The 14,970-nt window shown below is 46.5% G+C and overlaps 2 long non-coding RNA genes across 4 annotated transcripts in view; one reads left to right on the forward strand and one right to left on the reverse strand.

The window, feature by feature from the left end:
- The window catches only part of LOC134478356 (uncharacterized), a 50,157-nt gene that overhangs the window by 33,800 nt on the left and 1,387 nt on the right, over window positions 1-14,970 (forward strand). The gene's annotated exons all lie outside the window — the stretch shown is intronic.
- The window catches only part of LOC134478353 (uncharacterized), a 54,738-nt gene that overhangs the window by 21,340 nt on the left and 18,428 nt on the right, over window positions 1-14,970 (reverse strand). For all 3 annotated transcript variants that reach the window (XR_010050963.1, XR_010050964.1, XR_010050962.1), the window contains one exon: window positions 616-989. This is a non-coding gene — a long non-coding RNA (uncharacterized LOC134478353). The remainder of the gene's footprint in view (window positions 1-615; window positions 990-14,970) is intronic.

Consider the following 14,970-nt stretch of genomic DNA (forward strand, 5'->3'; position numbering starts at 1 on the left):
AATTGAGATGGTTGCAGAGAGGCTGGAGAAGCTGGCCGATGGACGGGCAGGCCAGGAGGGACCCGGAGCTGGAGCTGTGCGTGGTTGGCTGATACAGACAACAGCAGTGGACCAGGGATTTTGAAAATTTAGCAGCAGGAATTGGAATGTTTTCACCATAAAGAAGTGATGTTTGAGAAGTCAGACATGGTACCCTGAGTTAAACATCACATGATGCACTGAAACATCACCTGGTACCCCATAAACACCCGCCACCTTTATGTTTTTATGAATTAGTTAAATTAGGAGAGAAACAGTAAAACCCCCAGAGAGAGAGAGAGAGAGAGAGAGACAGAGACAGAGACAGAGACAGAGAGACTGGTAAGAGAAAGAGCAAAATTGCCAGCGCCTGCAGTTGGTCTTCAGCTCCAGTGTTAAGCGAGCCGGGAGTGTTTACCGTCTTTTAAAGCACTGCTCCTGGAGTCTGATGCTCTTGGTCTGTCTCCTGGAGGTTTGCTGATGCCACAGTGAGCCTCCCATCAAAGTGACCCTTGCCTCCTCTCCCGGAGACAGCCCAGCACTAATTGAAGGGTTCTAGAAAGGCTCCACCTTAGAGCCTTAGAAACACATACTTACCTGTGACGCTGGACCTGAGGCAGGAGGATCAGAAGTTCAACCCCAGCCTGGGCAATGTAGTGAGATCCTGTCTCAAAAAAATGGAGGAGTTTGGTGCATAGCTCAGAGTGAAGGTCCCGGGTTCAGTCTCAGGATCGCAGACAAAAAATAAATATAAAGAAAGCAAAAGGTGGGGCTGGAGATTTAGCTCAGCGGCATAAGTGCCTGCCTTGCAAGCAGGCAGTCGTGAGTTCGATCCCCGGTACGGATAAAAAGGAAAAAGACCAAAAAAAAGCAAAAGGTGATTCCTGCTGGACATTTCTACCCCTCACCATCAGGACTGAAGGAGTCTTCCTCTATTTCCCCAGGTTCCGGGAGACTTTTCTGTCTCAGCCCTGTTGAAGGAGAAGGTCAGAAATGATAAAATTTGGGGTCTTGGAAAAATTACATATTTGCAGTTTTAGAAAGGAATTTGTAGTTTTTGTGTTGTACTGAGGTAGGACGTTACTGAGCACTGTTCCTCTCAGTCCGAAGGTGCTGATTTTAGGTAATTTAGTAGGATCGATAATTCAATATTGTTTATTGGACTATTTAAGTCCACTTGATATAGGAAATATAATCCAAATGTGCTTCAAATGCAGCATGTGGCTTTAACTTCTCGCCCTCCGTCTTGTTTTCCACCTGAATCTTTCGTGTATGTTATGTGAGCGCCGTGAACCGTACTTCGGAGCGGAGTGCAGCCTCGGGCCGGCTGCAGTACGGGGCAGCCAGCGGGGAGCAGATTTTTGAAGAGAAAACCTTTCCATTCTCATTACCAGGCTGAGGCTGTCACCAGGGTGTCATGGCCTGCGAGAGGACAGGCTGCCGGGCGCTCGTCCCCAAAGGCTGCACCTGGACTTGCAGTTTCCTTCTGCTTGGAACCCAGAAGGGGCAGGAACATGGGTTTCTTTTGGGGCCTGTTTTGGTTACTGTAGAAATGGCAGTTTTCCTGGTCAGGCTGTCCTGTTTATCAGCTTCACGTAAGGGCTACTGTAGGCGGGAACTGGGTAGAAGGGTGCCAGGGGTGTCGTCTTGCATGACCTCGTGGTCACCCTTTTCTTTATGGGCTCCCAGATGCGGAGACCAAAAGGACACAGCCTTGCTTCTTGCTCTGTTGGGGTCGGACTCTTGACCTGGACCCTGTGATAAGCACTGCTGATGGCACTGGCAGGTGGCATCAGCGTGGAGTGTCCTACCATATGCAGGGTGAGGGATGGGTACAGAGGTGGGCGTGGGGATGGGGTTAGGGGTGAAGGATAGGTATGGAGGTGGGGGTGTGGATGGAGTGAAGGTGGGGATGGGGGTGGGGATGGGGATGGACTGGGGGATGGAGGCGAAGGAAGGACTCCAGTATGGACTCTTGTGGCCAGTGGCCAGGGCGCATAGCTCAGGGCCTCCTTGCGGGAGGGAGCCACTGGTGGGTAGCAACTGTCCAGCCCAGGCTTAGCTGGTGACAGAGGAGCTCTGCTCTCCTTTCCCGAAGCGCACCTCCCCATGAACTCTGATTGCAGGTCTTTTTGGAAAATATAACTATTTTTCTCCTGATCTTAAAGATGTTTTCGTTTTTCATATTAATATCTAAAAAAACTCAAAACAAATAAAAATGGAAAGTAAAGAGTACTCCCAATTTCTCCGCTCCTCTGTACCACCTTTTGTTAGTTTTCCTTCAGATCTGCTTCTTTTGCCTACACGCGTGTGTGTCTGAACCTCTGCCTGTGAATCGGTATGTGGACAGGTGTGCATTTATACAGCTGCGTACCTACAGAGGAGCATGTTTACAAATAAAAGACCAGGAGTGGTTACAGATTGCTCTGTTTCATAGCGTTTGCACTTAACACTTTGCTGTGACTGTTCACAAAGCCGGCTCGCACTGGCCAGCCCCGTGTCAGGGACAAAGCTGGCCTGTCCTCCCCTCTGCCTTGTTGGAGATATCGGTCCCGTGTCGTGGCCAGAGTCACCGCCAAGTACCGCTCACGCCTGCCTCCAGGGACTGCTCTGGTGCCTCCAAAGGGAGCCTCAAGGGCACTTGCTGGGTCAGAAGAAGTGGAGCTCTTCTGGAACTGGAAATCTGCCTCCCACAGGCAAACACTGCATCGGCTTGCAGAATCATCAGTCTCCTTCCCCCAAGCGTCCACTGACATATGGTATTTTAAATAAATTTAAAAATCTGATGGTGACTGTGGGTGGAAGCATAATTTTTTAGGTGAAAAATGTGGTGTCTTTTTTTGTGAATCCACTATTAGTTTGGAAAAGATGTTTAATTTGTTTTATAATTTGATTCTTTTTATTATATTAGTTCCTTAGATTTCTAGAGGGAAATCTGGACACTCAGTTTCACCAAATACTTGTTTGTCCTTTATTATTTTCTCTTCTTTTACTTAAAAAAATAAATGTTAATATGTTCTTGCAGATATGAAATCTATTTAAACTGCACAGCCGTAGATGTACTCTGGTTCCTTAAGGGTCCTGAACAGTTGGGGACTTAGGAAAGGGAGTTCTTACTTATCAGATTTCAGCTTTATTCTCTGAATATTCAAATACATTTGTCAACTTCTTTCAGAGGAGAAACTGAGACTGGGGAAGGATGATGGTAAATCTGGAAATATAATTCTAATCTTTTGAAATCTAAAATGGCGACCCAGAGCGATGGCCTGGGGCTCTCGGTGGAGACCTAGGGAGCTGGGTAGGGGTGAGAAGCCCCTGCATCCACTCCCAAGCTGAGGGCCAGGGCTGTCCCCAAGGCTCCCAGGAGACGCGAGGGGATAGTTAAGGCCGAGAAGTGTCAAGGCAATGGGATTCAGGTTCCAACCCACGGTCTCCCTACTCCACTGTGGCACCTCAGGCAAATCCTACAAAATGCCCAGGCCTTGGGGGAGGCCAGGGAGGACAGAGCTGGACCGTCCAGCCTCTCTGTGGCGAGCAGGGTTCCTCCCACGGGCCACAGCATCCCAGGTACACAGCGATGGGTTTGATGGAGCAGAGATGTGTGGTTTATATACAGAATATATCATTTGAAATTAAAATAGAGGGAGTTTTAAGTGATTTCACTTCAGGGTCCTTGCTAAAGGCCGGGTAACGCTGCCAGTTCTTCTGTGAGAATTACAGATTAGCAAAGTGAGATTTGTAGCAGTTTGGCTGTAAAGATATTAAAAAGTCTAGTAAGTTTAAGTTATTTTCACTCCAGGAAACTATAATCATTTGAAAGATCAAAGAACAAGAGTGAAATTTAAAATAAGATCCCACATTCGGCGAGCACCATGTTGCTGGTGAGAGGGGGCCGCCTGTGTACCTGCGTGATGTTGTTCTAACCGGCGAATCTTCTTACTGAAAGCTTGCAGTAGCTGCTGTGCTGCTTTCAACCTGAAAGACTGGAAAACCTGCTGGCACATATTTTTGTTGCTGTTGTTGTTGTAAGGAAATCATCACAAATCATTCCTCCATGGAAATGTGGGTGTGTTGCTGGCCATCAATATTAAAATGTCACTGACCCCCTTTCCTGTCCGCCTCTCAAGCGCTGGGTAAATGCTATTATTTCTTCAAGGGGCCATTTGCACAAGAAGTCTAGAATTAAGAGCTTGCTGATCAAATCACTCCAAAGAAAATATTTTAACGTAGCCTTTCGAAGTGGAGTCTTAAACAAAGACGGGCACCTAAGAAGTGTGCCGGCTGAGCTTATCAGGGCTGACGTAAATCGACGTGAATGCCATGGCCTTGTGATTGAATCTTGGTTGATGTGCATCAGTATTAACTTTTCATGCACCAACTGTCCCCTGCAGAGTGTGACAGTGGAGGGCCGGAGGGCAGGGGTAGCCCGCGGATTTCTGGCCCAGCTCTTTCAGGGCGGCTGGTGGAGAAGGCAGCATGAAAGATGGAAGAACCAGCTTCCTCATGAAATTTAAATTGTCGAAATTCATCAGCTAAAGTCACTGCTTTTAGCTCCCCTGTCTTACCGGTATATTTTTCTAAACTAGGGCAAGTAAACTAAAATTCATAATTTATAAACAATCTGTGGAAAAATTAGTGAATTATTTACAACACTTTTGAAAAATGTGTTTGTATCCTACACCAAAAAAATTAGCTACTCTGTTAATCACTGTAGTGCCACAAATGTGCTGGAAATTAGGACTTGCAGAATGAGTTTGGATAAAGCGGTCCTGTAACTCAGGCTTCGGCTGGAAAGCCACGCCGGTCCTGATGGTCTATTTAAACAAGTGCCACTTATTGAATAATTCTCTGACCTAAACAGAAAGTTATTGTATATGGAAAGGTTTTTTTTCCCATAGAGTTCTTTCTTCCAGATGCCCTTTTAAATTGTTTTTAATTCTCTGTGGGCAGTAGATAACCAAACCTACAGAACCAGGAATGGCAGGGAGGAAGCAAGCACGCTGGCCACTTCTCCTTCAGAGCCGTGGCGGGGCGTCTGTTCTATATGAACTGCAGTCTGGGAGGACTTTGACAGTCCATAGACCAGGCCTAATTTATTAAACTAAGTTTCTAATATAAACAGTAATTTGTTTCAGGCACTGACACTGCAGGTCTGGATTATGTGAACCCAGTAGAAAGAGCTGTATTTCCTTTCTGCAAAGAGTGCGCCTTTGGAGCACTGGGGGAAATAATCTAATATGTCATGATAGGAAACACGATGGGCTCAGCCGCGCCTGAGCAGGCGCTGATTCGCGCCATGCTTTCTAAATTTTCCAGGAGTTTCTTTAAAGGACCGAAGCGTGGTTTGTGAGCTGGAATGTGTATCTGTGCATCGTGCTGGATAGGGCGGGAAGGAGGGGAGATTACTGGGGTAAGTTCAGGCTTTGGTTGGTGCGCAGATGGTTTAGGATGTTCGTGAAAACACCCTCGCTCTGAGGTCAGTCGCTGGGTTATGAAAATGTGACGACCCCTTATCAGTTGGGTTATTTTACAGTGTTTAGTGGAACAAGCATTCATACACTTACGTTATTAGTGTAGTACTGGCACTTAAATTTAAATACGCTAAATGTAGATCTCTTTCAGTACTTAGGAAGGTCTGTGTCAATCAGGCCAAACAACATGTGGCTAGATGTTTAAGTGGCTGAATCCTCTGTGTTTTGTGAAGGCCCGGAGATGATGGATACTTGCACACACCCAGTACCTAATATTGACTCATTTATGTGCTGCTGATTTCTGTGGAAGTCTGTGCTTTTCCAGGTTAGGCTGTGGCTGATGGGTGGCACGTTAGCTTGAATGACTCTGTCCACATTTGGCTGTGTTTTAGCCCACTTCCACCGCATAGCATGACATCGCTCTCATCTTCAAAGGTGACTAAGATACCAAGGGCATTTTACCTTGTACAACAAGAAGTGCGACAGGAGGCGGGCACTTCCACAGCGGGCTGCTGGTGGCCTCCTGCTTAGGTCTCACTCGACATCACCCAAAGCGGAGACCGAGTGTACTTCTGTGGCTTGCCTTTGTCTGGGGAAGACACGTCCCAAAACCCAGAATTTATCAAGTGTTTCTGTAGGCTCACTGGCCGGCACCTGGGTGGTAGAGCTGTGCCTTCATTAACTGTGGCAGGACGGAGGTGCCCTATGGGCTTACACTAAGAAACGCATCGGCCTCTGCTCTGCAGGACGTGCTTTTGGACACCTGAAGGAGCTCAGGTTGCACACGACCAGGAAGAAGGGGCAACTGGCATGAGGTGAGCAACCAGGTGTGTCTGCCAAAAGATAGCAGCGGGAGTAAGGAGCAGCGTTACCGGTAGCTGCTGAGCGGTAGATGTCAGGAATGTAAGGCGACTCTACACAGGGTTCTTCTATCACGTGCACTGGGGAGAATGGCGAGAGTGTCTTTCCCTGACACACCCTGTGTAACATGAATGCAAGTGTTTGTAGCGTGACAGTGGACACAGTGTCTTGCTGGTTGACTCAGGCTTGGAGCTCGATTGGAGAAGTGTGTGGGTTAGCCACAATGTGGATCTTCTCTTCAAGCCCTTTTGGCTTATGTAACCCCAAGGTGACAGGTAATAGACTAAAATACCACCAGCTGGTAGGTGGCTTTCATGCTTCAGAGACACGATCTGACTTTCTCTTCAGTCCAGGTGCTGACTGGTCACAAGTAAGGTCCTTAGGGTGTGGGGAAAGAGGCAGAGCTGGGCGGGGAGGAGATGGAGTGACCAGGGCATCATTTAGGGTTCCTTTCGTTTACTCTGTTGAGGTGTAGGTGTTTCTATTCTTGCTTGTAGCAAAACTTACTGAAATAACTTTTTAGTCAGACTCTTTATCACTCCAACTCAATATTCTGTGAAAGACAGTCTTAAAATGCGCTAGCTCACTGGATCAAGGGCCCACTCACTGATGACGGCAGGATCTACTTGAAGGAATCCTTTGGGTCTTAAAAGAATAGTTTCCAAAGCCAGTTTCTTCACCTAACAACTCCCCACATCCTGCTTGAATGACAAATACTGATCCTAAGTATTTCTGACTACAGCACAAGGATTCTATACCCCTAATCTTCAAACACATTTGAAAGGGATAATAGAGATTCAGAAATAAAAAAAGAAAAACCACTCTAATCAGTAGCACACTAATTCCCAGCGCGCCTTTAAATAGAGAGATGATATCATGCAGAATATCTACAGCAGTTTCCCCCAACTATCTCTGAAAAAGCCCGGGCCCTCCTGCTAGACGTGGACGATGTCCATGAGACACGAGGTTGAGAAAGCAGAAATGGAAAAACCTGCAGACAACAGTAGGCACAAACTCAGTCTTGTTGTATAACCGCACAGGTGCGGGGATTTGGATGTGCTGTTTACACACGCACAGTCAGGAGATGACACCTTCGCGGCATCCTGACGTGTAGTTCTTGAGACCAAGATTTGCTTGAAAGAGCCGTTAGTGCCTTTCTGCTCCTAGCAACTTGTTTTCTTTCAAGTCTGACTTAACCATTGTCTTCGTGCTGAAAAACTTTGGCTTAACAGTGTGAATCGGCATCTGAATCAGTCAGGAGCTCACATTAAACTGAAATCATGTGCAAAGTCAGATGGCCTCTCTATTCTCTTTCTCCTCCAAAAAGAAGAACTTTTCTTCGGGAAACAGGGACAGTCCCATTCTGCTGCTCCCCCGCTTCCTGTGTTGCTGGGCTGATCTCATTCAGCTGTTTTGGATTCATGCATTTTGATCAACATTTTGGACAAGACAGTTTGCTTTGGTAAAACCACATGGTTTTGAGAGGCTTGGATTCTTGTTTACGCCGATGACGTCTGTTCTGCACAATGGTCCCCAGGCACTAGGCGGGGTTTCCAGGGCAGGGATCACCGCTCTAGACTCTGTAGCTGAGGGGCTAAGAAGGTAGCTCAGCAAAGACAAGGCTGCCCGTCCATCGGCTGAGGACCCTGCCTGGAATGGAGGGTTTTCAGTAGAAGGGTAACTTCTTTGAAACACAGATTTTCTGGAACCCTGAGAAATTGCAGATGCAAAAATCACACCTGCAAGAATTTTTTTTAATTTGAACATTTTCTGTGCATGTGTTTAGCAGTGAATTTGGTTAAAAATAAAGTAAATTCTATAAATTCATTATGGTTTTCTTATATTAGAATGCTTTAATCTGTGTCTCTCTTTGCTCTAGTGTTATTTCTGGTTTCAGTGTAAAACTTCCAAAGGAATTTTAAAAGTTTGGTGTTTGCATTGCTTGCTTCCTTTGAGAATGGCAAAAGCAAAAAGTGTCGATTTTTTTTAAGATTATAGAAAAATCAGTTCTTTCTAAGTTAAGTAAGCCTTTAACATGTATAAGCTTTTGAAAAGTATTCATTTGGTATTTAAAAGAATTTGCATCTATTAATTTTCAGACATTCTTTTTAAGTAAAATATTAAATATTAGATATAAGATAAGCCACACATAAAGGTGCATGCTTATAGTCTCAGCACTCATGAGGCTAAGGTAAGAAGACTGTCATGAGTTTGAGATCAGCCTGGGCTACATAGTGAGTTCAAAGCACTACAAAGCAAGATCATGCCTCAAAAAAAAAAAGATATGATATCTAATACATATTAGATACAAGTAGCTCCTCTCACCATGTTTCATATAAAGTAAGAAATCTTTACTAATTGTTGCTTGAACATGCAGTCAATTCAACACAATATGACTTTAAATTTGTGATTTTGTTCAACCTAGGTGGGATCTTGTTGGATGGTAATTTAAATTTTTTTTTTTTTTTGGTCTTTTTCCTTTTTATTGGTACCGGGGATTGAACTCACGACTGCCTGCTTGCAAGGCAGGCGCTTATGCCGCTGAGCTAAATCCCCAGCCCCGGTAATTTTAATTTTGATTATTAACTTTTCAATAGGGCATAGGAAGCAGGCATAGTAACAATAAAGCAAGTTATTTGATTTTACTTATTCATAATTTGATTTTGTGTGTAGACGTTTGCAGCTCATCAGTTGCATCAAAGAAGCTCACAGGTTCTAAGGCGGAGCAGAGGGCTCGTCCAGCTGCATGGAGAAGATCAAGTCTGCTGGGTTAAATTTCTTAAATGCATTTTTAGAACTTGTCTTCAGTGAAACGTTGACTCTGTTTTCTCTGATCTTTGCTTTCATTAGTGCTCTGGTTGGGATAATCTGCTTAATCTTCAAAATAAACTGTACTTTCCCATAAATCTACTGTCCTTATAGCACACATTTCTTACCATTGGCCATGGTTTATCAACTGTGAGAGTATCTAAACATCAGGAGGCTGAATTCGGTGTCACATTCTGTGTGCAGCACCGTTGTCACTGAGCAGGGGACCAGTCACACCAGTGTGCAGGGCAGGGAGCTGCGAGGTGCTCGCCGGTGGCCAGGGTCCAGCAGTTGACCCAGTAGATTGCCACACACAGGTGAGGGTTCCAGTGCCCCCGTGTCTCTGCCTCCTGTGGGGTTTGGGCTGACAGCTGAACTGTTCCTTTGGAAACCCCGTGCCAGGACCTGGCAGGAGCGGGCCTTCCCTGCTTTATGAAGTTCCTGTTACTCTACCTGCATCTGCCCATCCACGTGGGATGCCGAGGGGTATTTCTGCCTCTTACCTACAGGGAGTTGCTCTCATGCGCTGGACCGAGCCTCCTGAGCACGGGGCGCTCCCTCCGTGCACACTGAGTCCACTGTGGCTACGGATGTAAGATGGGGAAAAGCAGGGACCGCCGCAGGGTGCTTCCCTGCTTGGCATGAGAGCTGGGCGGCACCAAAGCACAGAAAGTCTCAGTTCCCGCCGCTGCCTTGAACACGGGGGACCCTGCTTTCTGCCAGCAAGACTTCCTAGACCCCTGCTGCCACATTGTACCTCTGTGACTGCAGCAGAGACCTCGCCACGTTTAGACCACAGCCACTCTCTCTTGTGCTGCCTGACGTTTGGCAGTGGCAGATTCAGATGTCTCCAAGGGCCCACCTGTTAACCAGTCAAGTGAGTTGGTACAGAGCAGCCCCCCGGGGAGCCCCAGTCCCTTCTCAATCTAACCAGATATCCTGTCTCCTAGAGAAACCGCCACTCGAGGTTTTCATCAAAAAGATGGGCTTTTTACTGTGAAAACTGGACTGAATTTAAAAAGGAAAAGAGCCCACCTATGGAGTAGTGGACCGGAGAAGTGGCTTTGCTGGCTCACGTACGGGCACTGTCCAGCTGCTGTTGGAGCCCTTCGCATCCTTCCCAGAGGAAGCAATGCATGCAGGAAAGCCACCCGGTGCCTAGGAGCACTCCTGTACCGTTTGTGTGTCCGTGAAAGCGGAGACTGTGGCCCAATGTTTCCAGATGTTTCAATATCTGCAGTCAGCAACACTTCATAGCTTTTCGTATCCTGGTATATATTTACAGACGTTGGAAATATCAGTATTTTTGTTAGGCTAACCCTGTTATTTTGGTATTAGAACTCTGAAACTTTAAACAGTAACCTTCTAAAGCATACTCAGAATAAAAATGTTGGAATCAAAGCTTAGGGAGCACTTTTGCTTCAGTGGGCTTTATACAAAAATAAAATTATCTTTTGCAGCAAAAGTTGTAGAGATGTATGCTTCTTAGACTTTACGTGCATGAAGTATGTAGCCACGTTAAAATTATACAAGTAACACTGCATCCCAAACTCTGCGTAAGATGTTAAGGCCACTGATTATAAAATTAGACTGGAGATGCTTTGTCTTGGAGCTGTGTAACACCGTGTTATGATAAATTTCTGCAGCAGCACTACAGCACAGGTATTTTAGCAGTAAATCTCTATCTTTTTTCTCTGCTCTGAGGCCACTGTGGGCAGTGGACACACAGATACAAACTGAAGGAGTCAGGTTTAACAAGATGCACTCACAGGATGATATTTCTCCTTATTTATCTTTGGTTATCTTTTGGATACTCACATTATTCACTTCTTAAATAAGCTCACATATTTTGCTGAAGTGATTTGCTCAAGATCACTTAAGATCAGTACTCTTGTTCTCTTCCTTAGACTCACACTGCATTTTACAAATTGTATTTTCCTAGGCGCTTTCCCACGACCTGCCACTGAATCACTGAAACGTGTCTAAGGCCGATTTCCGCGTGGATGTGTTCTAAATCTCCACCAGTCGTTTTTCCTCTTCTGTTAGTAACACAAAATTGTCATCCTCTCTCCCCCCCAAAAAAAGCTTTTAGAAGCTATTTCAGGTAGGAGAACAAGAGACGATACCAAAAGTGCTAATTTGCTTTGTGACAAAGAAATGAACACAAGGAAGGATGCTCTGGAAAGATCGATTGGCCTATGAGGGGACGGCTCACTTGGGTGGGGGCGGCAGCTTGCAGCCCTTCTGGATGTCACTCGGCACCGCCTTTTCTGAACTGTGGAGTTGGACACAGCAGCTTTCGCCCACCACGCAGCTCTAGGACACTGGAGAGGAGAGCAGCTCGTGCCGAAGGGGTGGGGTGGCTGGTATTTCCAAACAGATGTGCTTGGCTGTGCTTTCACGGAGGCTAGTGGATTTTGTCATATACTTTATGCATCTGCAATAGGTCATTTGTCTTAAAAAATAGCATTGTTTACAGCTGAAGTGGAAAAACTGAGGTAAAACAAACAGCTCTTGATAAATAGAATACATAGAGCTACTACTGTGATATTTGCTCAAACCTGAAAAATCAGAGCTACTGCTAGATTTTCAGAGCAAAAGGGATACTGAATGGGAACTAGGGACTGCAAGAAATGCAGCTTCTCAGTGCTTGGGAGGTAAATTAAGGTAGGAGAAGGGTTTAACAGAGGTAACCTGAATACACTGGGTTCAACTACTGATTACCCTGAAATATACACACGAATAAAACACGATCGCAACTAGGCTGACCTCCTGCTCACGTGCAAACAGCCTTTGGAGCGAGTTATTTAAAATCTACAGTGATTCGTAGGAGCAGCTTCCATGGCCTCACCCTTCCGGACCATGGGACAATGTCTGACGGACAGCAGCGGAGGACAGAGCGGCGGACTTCAGGGGAAGCAGGGAGTTGTGTGTCACACACCCAGTCCTCCCCCGTGCAGGCTGAGTTTGTTCTGGAAACCCGCACAGAGTACTTCATAGTATTTACAAATGGTTTCTTTGACCCAAGTTGTTCAGTAACACTGAAACAAGCCTGTAGTTGTTGGGCAGCATTGAAAAATCAGACCGTGGACGGGTCAGTTTGTGTGTGCTGCTGGGAATCTACCGGCTTTGACATGCACGGGCACGGCGTCCACTCAGGATCACACACAGCCTGTGGGGGACAGCTGTGCTCGCGGGAAGAGGTGGGCAGCATCTTCTCAGAGGCTGAGGCGAAAGTGGCTGTCTTTACAAATGGATGCAAAGCGCTTGCCTATCCTCAAATGACGGTAAAACGAAAAAGGTCGCTTTATGAATGCAGTAGTTTCCAGCCATGCGTGTCCAATCCCCTGAGCTCAGGCACGGGAAAATAAATCCGGGGATTTGGAGTAACAATAATGCTCTTTTAAAAATTTTTATGGGGAACAAATAAAATAAAACTTCAAAACAAAATAACAGAAGGCTAGCAATAATTAACACAGTGTGTATTGTTGTCTTCAAAAAGGTTACTCAGAGTATGAGATATGGGTGTGAAAACTCTCCAAATCATGGGACCGCTCCTTCCATGAACTTAGCTCCCTGAAAGCTCCTGCCGGGGCTGCTGACACTGGTCTCGGCGGAGGGTAAGAGTGACTCTGAGGCCACCCATGTCTCCAGATGCGGCCTGACAGCTGCAGGCCAGAACTTGGCGCCCTCTCTTCCCCACGTGGCCTGCCAGCTTCTGCTGCGTCTCACCCTCCCTCTGAAGCCTGGAGACTCCTCCTACAGCCTTGAAGTAAAACCCGGGCTTGCAAATACCTGGGTGTCTGTCAGGTCCAAACCAGGATGTCCTTCCTTCCATCCGCATAGCCGAGGTTGTTTTGGGGTGGTCTCTCTGATCCCTGGAGTGAGGTGGCACACCAGCAGGACGCTTCCCTCTTGGCCCCGCAGGGGGCCCACTGCGCCCCACCTCCTGCTCTGTGCACCTGGGGCGGGGTCTCCTTCCTTCTTTCCTGCAGACACATCACCCTCGGGACCCTTCTTTACGTTTTCACCTGAGGAAGGATTTAATCTAAAGCACATTTGTCTATGTGGAAGATTTTTAGAACAAGACTGAGATGTCTAAATTTTCACATGACCGGTAGAGTACGATGCATTTCCTTGTGAAGGGATAATAGGGTGTCATAAGCATCACCTGTGTATTTCCAGCAAGCTGGGATTTACAAGCATCTTTGGAGAAGTCAAGAAGGCTGAATGTTCCTTTAACTGACAACTAGCACCTTTAATACTTTCAGTGAAAAATGGAAGGTTCGAATTAGAGAAGATATAACTAACTGAAATCAGAAACAGTGCTGATGCATTTCCCTACAACGGAACACAGTTTTAAAATTCGACACCTGCCTTTTCGGTGGGAGCCCTGAGCGGAGAACAGAGCCAGGCATGGAGAGATGTGGAGCACAGCCGAGCTGAGGAGCCCCTGGCCACAGGACTTCTCAGGGAACGAGGGCGACTGTTTCTTTTCTCTCCCTTCATAACCTTTTGTGAGCAGATTTCAGCAGTCATTCTGGAGATGCAGGTTAGGATGCAAGATACAGTCATGGAACTGACTTAGAAATAAGCAGTGTGGAGGGCTGGAGATTTAGCTCAGCGGCATAAGCGCCTTCCTTGCAAGTGTGCAGTCGTGAGTTTGATCCCTGGTACCGATAAAAACGAAAAGACAAAAAAAAAAAAAAAAGAAAGAAAGAAAGAAAGAAGCGGTGTGGGGCTTGCTGGGAGGTATCGCACGTCTGAGCCTCAGCAAGGGGGCGCACAGGACATAAGCTGCTTGCTTTAAGGACTATTTCCTTTTAGACACTTGGCCAGGAGGAAGTACAACGCGCTTAGATTTTTGGGGCCAAAGTGTCGCAGTGGCCACCAGGGATCATCCTCCTGCCCCTGGAGTTGGTGGCCTCTGTGCATTTCGGGCGGGTGGCAGGATAGACCTGCTGTCACACCACGCACAAGCTGGGTGCTGGGATCACCACGCTGAGCTCAGAGTCCTCTACCTTTTTTCTATCATTGGGCCTTTCTATTATTGGGCCTCCAAACTTTGGTTTCTTGATTTGTAAGAATGAGACAATCTGTATTTTCCCAATGTTCCAGGATTGCCATCAGGCTATAATGAATTTTCTTCTTTGAAAACTGTAAAATTCTGTGTAGGGACAAAAGTAATGATGAAGAAATTTGCGTCGATTTCTCCCTGCGTTTTGAGTCTGCTTTTAGAAAAAATAAATCCAGGCGTTAAAGGGACATTACAGTTCAGAACAGCAAACCAACACACACTTTTAACCTGGGGATCTATGATTTCTACTCCTGTTCTAATGTTTTTCCCCTGGGGCAGGGCTGGCCAGCCTCAGAGGAGGAGTGGCTGGGCTAGGAGTATGGCCCGAGGGGTCCCTGGTGCAGGAAAGGGCTGCGTTCCAGCCCTTCTGTCCTTAGAGAGGCTGAGGGAGAAGAAGGGAGCTCAGGTCGGGCCGGAGGGAAAAAATCACAGGTAAAATCCTTGCCTCTCTGCCTGGAAGCTTAGTTTTGGGGCAGGGCAGAGAGCCCTAGAATAATTTAGACACCCTTTCTTCTTAGTCTTATTTTTTTCTATTTTTCAGACTGGGGATTGAACCAGGACCTTGCACTGAGCGAAACCCTCAGTCCTTTAGTTTTTATTGAGACGGGGTTTCACTGAGTTTCCTGGGCTCTCCCGGGATTTGTGACCCTCCTCCCCAGCCTTCCCAGCAGCCGGGTTATGCAGCCGTCTGTGCTGTGCTGTGACAGCAGCGAGAGATCCAGCCTATGAATATCT

The sequence above is a fragment of the Cavia porcellus genome, unplaced genomic scaffold (genome assembly GCF_034190915.1).
Source record: "Cavia porcellus strain 051 isolate PalLab524CR breed Dunkin Hartley unplaced genomic scaffold, mCavPor4.1 scaffold_12, whole genome shotgun sequence".
NCBI classification, from domain to species: Eukaryota; Metazoa; Chordata; class Mammalia; order Rodentia; family Caviidae; genus Cavia; species Cavia porcellus.